Source organism: Ovis aries, chromosome 10 (genome assembly GCF_016772045.2).
Source record: "Ovis aries strain OAR_USU_Benz2616 breed Rambouillet chromosome 10, ARS-UI_Ramb_v3.0, whole genome shotgun sequence".
NCBI classification, from domain to species: domain Eukaryota; kingdom Metazoa; phylum Chordata; class Mammalia; order Artiodactyla; family Bovidae; genus Ovis; species Ovis aries.
In genome coordinates, this window is record NC_056063.1 from 84747589 (window position 1) to 84752040 (window position 4452).

Here is a 4452-nt window from a genome sequence, read left to right on the forward strand (position 1 = left end):
CAGCGGTCCCGGTGGGGGGGCTCTGTCCCTAGGGGCGGGCCTCTGGAAGCCAGTCCTCCGTGGGGCCCTGGACCCCTGGCTCCACCTTCCTGGCCTCGCTGACCTGAATCAGCCGTGCAGGGCTGGGCAGGGTGCAGAGACCCTGAGCACCGGTCCCCACTGCACCCCCAGGGCGCCTCCCACTCTTCTCAGAGCTGGTGTCGGGGTCCACGTCCTCCACTCAAGGTCAAGATCAGGCCCATCCTTCAACCCCAGGGGGATCAGAGAGCAGACGGTCGGCCCAGGACCCCCGGGACCCCCAGGAGACCAGAGAGCAGACGGCCACCCGGCCCAGGACCCCCAGGGAGCAGACAGCCACCCCCAGGACCCCCGGGGAGATCAGAGAGCAGAGGCCACCCCCAGGACCCTGGGAGAGCAGACAGCCGCCCCCCAGGACCCCCGGGGAGATCAGAGAGCAGAGGCCGCCCCCCAGGACCCCTGGGGAGCAGACGGCCACCCCCAGGACCCTGGGAGAGCAGACGGCCGCCCCCCAGGACCCTGGGAGAGCAGACGGCCGCCCCCCAGGACCCCCGGGGAGATCAGAGAGCAGAGGCCGCCCCCCAGGACCCCTGGGGAGCAGACGGCCACCCCCAGGACCCCAGGCAAGGCAGCCTTCCTGTTGCTGCACACAGAGCGCTCAGGTGGTGTCTGCAGGCATTCAAGTTCCAGCGCTAAACCAATGACGACGCTGATTTTGAAACGGTTTTAATGACGGACAATCTGCATGGCAATTGCTCATCTGCGCACACGCGGGCTCAGAACAATGCAGGGAAACTGCACAGAAAGGTCTGCGCTGCGATGACAATCGCTTCCCAGTGTGCTGACCTCCGTCAGTGCCGCAAACAGAAGCACAGTCCTCTTCGGAGGCGACGTTAGCGAGTCGTTACGGATGGGCACAGCTGCTCCTGCGAGCGCTTTGTTAAAAATATTCTTCTCGTTTCGCGTCTGTCCCTAATTATAATGGAGCCATTGTGCAGGCCCGCCCGTGCGTGTGCAGAGAAATATTGATGTTTGTGATGCCCGCCCGGCCCGGGCAGCGCCCTGTCCAGTGTGGCTGCCTGTCCGCCTGCGTCTCCTCCCAACGTCCAGGGTCCGCCGGCCCTGTGCCCGCGTGGGGAAAACGCTGCTTGCTCCGTGCTTGCACAGTGCGCGTCCTGGCCCCCGGCATGGGCTCGCCGTGGAGCGCTGCGGATGTGCTCTGCTCCACCCGGGGAAAGCAGGATGGTGACCTCTGACCCCCCGGGGCCCAGGCCCTCACCCTTCCTGGCCTCGGGGTCAGGCCAACCCAGTGTCCACTGAGGCTGGAGGCTGGAGCAGAGACTGTGCCCGGGACCGGCCCTAAGCTGCCCTCGGGGTCGCTGTGGACGCTCTGTCAGGACAAAGAGCCAGACGGGCTCAGGGCTAGGTCGGGAGACTTGGGTCTGTCCCAGCTCGAGCGGTTCCCATGGCGCCGGGGGCGGGGAGCCAGCGCAGGGTGAGCCCCGTCCCCGCCCGTCACAGACCCCGCGCCCTGGCACCCAGGGGAGGCCTCCTTGCAGCGCCTCAAGACTCAGTGTCCTGAGGAAAGACCTCTGGAGACACCAGCTCCTTCACGGCGAGGTCAGGCAGGGACCCCCTGCCCTCCCCCCAGACCCGGAGCGGGCTGGGCCTCCCCGGTCACTCGGGGACAGGCCGAGGCCGCGACCTTCTCGGGGGAGCCGCCCAAGCCCTGTGCAGACCTCCAGGGCCGCTCGGCCCCTGGGCACTGGGCAGGGGGCCTGGCAGGGCCTCGTTCCTTGGGCTCGTCCCTCTGAGGAGGGTGGGAGGGGGCCTAGGCTCAGGTCTCCCGCCCCCCACAGTCCTCGGGCAGCGAGTCACATGCCAGGACGGGGGCGTCCACTGTCGTCTTCCTCAACCCAGGGGTCGGGATGCAGTGGCCGGAGCCCAGCGGGGCCTGCCTGGGTGGGATTTGAACCCGCCGCCTGTAGAGGACGTTCTGAGCCCTGGGGGTGGGGGGGTTTGGGCGTGGGCCAGGACTGGCCCTGCTTGGGAGTTTTCTTCATTTTATTAGTGCTTCAGTGACGCTGAAGGTGCGTAAAAGAAAAATGCCCTTATCTTAGCAAGACGCATTTGCAGGAAATCATAAGGCATTTTGGGCGATGCTAAAATACTCCAACAACCACGAAAGCGTGTGTGTGTGTGTGTGTGTGTGTGTGTGTGTGTGCGCGCAAGACAAGATGGCAAGATGTGTGCGACTGAAACCAGGTAATGGAGCGTCTCTCCACGACTCCTCTGCTGTTGGGTAAGCCAGAAATATCCATCATAAAAGTTAAAGTATATAATGCATGCTACTCTCCCATCCGAAAAACTCTTTGAATGTAGGATAGCTGGGCAGCTTGCTCCATCCTCCAGGAATAAGTGGTAAATCTGGGGCGGCACGCAGGGGAAGGGCCTGGGAGAACCCCGTGCCCCCGACTCACCCGGGGGCCCCATTTCCTCCCGGCCACGACAACCCCGAGGCTGTACCTGAGCTCATGTTGATGGGCGGGAGGTCGGCTCCCTGCCCGCAGTAGAGCAGCAGGACCAGGAGGGTCAGTCCAGTGGTGGCCGCCATGCCCCCCGAGCAGAAGGAGGACCCTCTCCTGAAGGCCCCTCAGCTTCTCCCGCCTCGGTCTCCAGGACACAGCGGAATGCCCAGGGTGTGTGACATCATGGCAGGAGAGGAGCTGGGTCCTGCCCGTGTGTTGGGGTGCGGAGAGAGTCGTGCTCGGGGTCTGTAGCTGGCAAGGAGGTGGGAGGTGGGCTGGGGTCTCTACGCAGGACTTTGTCCTGTTCTGGCTCCTTCTTCAGTCCTGCAGACCCGCTGGCTGTTTCTCCAGCTCACCTGGAAGCTGCTGGAAATGCAGAGCTCGGGAGCAGCTCAGATCTGCTGAGTCAGAACCTGCATTTTCACAGATGCCCGGGAGACACATGTGTGCAGTGAATTCAGACTACAGGGTATGGTTTTCAGTGGTGGCTCAGTGGAAAATAACCTGCCTGCCAGCGGAAGAGATGCAAGAGACCCAGGTTCGATCCCTGGGTTGGGAAGGTCCCCTGGAGTAAGAAATGGCAACCCACTCCAGTATTCTGGCCTGGAGCATCTCATAGACAGAGGAGCCTGGTGGGCTACAGTCCTTGGCGTCGCAAAGAGTCAGACACGCCTGAGCGCCTGAGCACACACTGGCTCTCCTAGGGGGAGGAGACGGTTTTCTTCTACCCATTTAGGGTTCCCCAGTGGGTGTGAAGTTACACTGGCAGAGACAGACCAACAGGAGGAAAGCTTACACGTTGATTTAACATGTTTTACGTGAAATGGGAACCTTCATAAGGAAACGAAGGTCTGAGGAAGTGGTTGGAAGGACGTGAGGGTTTTCATACTAGCTCTGATGAGGAATGGACAGTCCTGGAGGAACGCAGCTGAGCAGGCAGTAGGAGGTAAGTGTCGCGAACAGCGCCTGTTGGCTGGGATTTCTTTTTACCTTTTTATTTTATATTGGAGTATAGCCAATTAGCAGTATTGTGACAGTTTTAGGTGAACAGCAGAGACTCAGCCTTACATATGCATGTATCCATTCTCCCCCAAACTCCCCTCCCATCCAGGCTGCCACATAATACCGAGCAGAGTTCCCTGAGCTGTACAGTAGGTCCTTGTTGGCTATTTTAATTTAAAAGGTTTTTATTTTGTATTATAGCCAGTCGACAATGTTAATTATAATAATGATTAACAATGTTAATTATAGCTGATTGACAACGATCCGATAGTTTCGGGTGGACAGAAAGGGGGCTCAGCCGTATACACATGCTCTTGCGTGTGTTGTCCTCGACGCCCCCTTCCCGTGACACTGAGCAAAGTCCCCTGAGCAGGTCCTTGTCGTCCTGGGATTCTTCTCGGCACACATTTGTCTGCAGAGATGGGGCTGCTCCTTTCTTCCGGGTGTGGGGTGGGTTCCAGGGAAGGAGGTTGGAGGCAAGGTCAGAGTTGTTCAGCGTAAGGAGTGGTCCGGGTTTTGGAACAGCTTTTCCTGCACCCCATGTTCTCCTGTCTGAAACTTTCCCAGGAAGACTCACAGTCCAGAATAGACTGATCTCTACAGAGGGGCCCAGGCCCTCAGCCCTGCACCTGTCTGTGGAAACAAACCCAACTAAAAAGGACTCCTCGCAGGCCCTGGAGGGTGCATGGCCACACGTGGCCCGCCAGGAGCACGCGGTGAGGTCGTGGGTGGAAAGAGAGCCTGGGTGCACGGGGGCTCTGCCTTGGTCGCGGCCCAAGGGTGGAGCGGCTGGGGCTTCACGCGCACGCCCTTTATGTGGCTTGAAACGTAGGCATGGGGCTTTGAGCATGGGTGGCAGGAGCAGGCCAGGCGCACGGCCAGCTACCCGGTTTACCCAGGACTT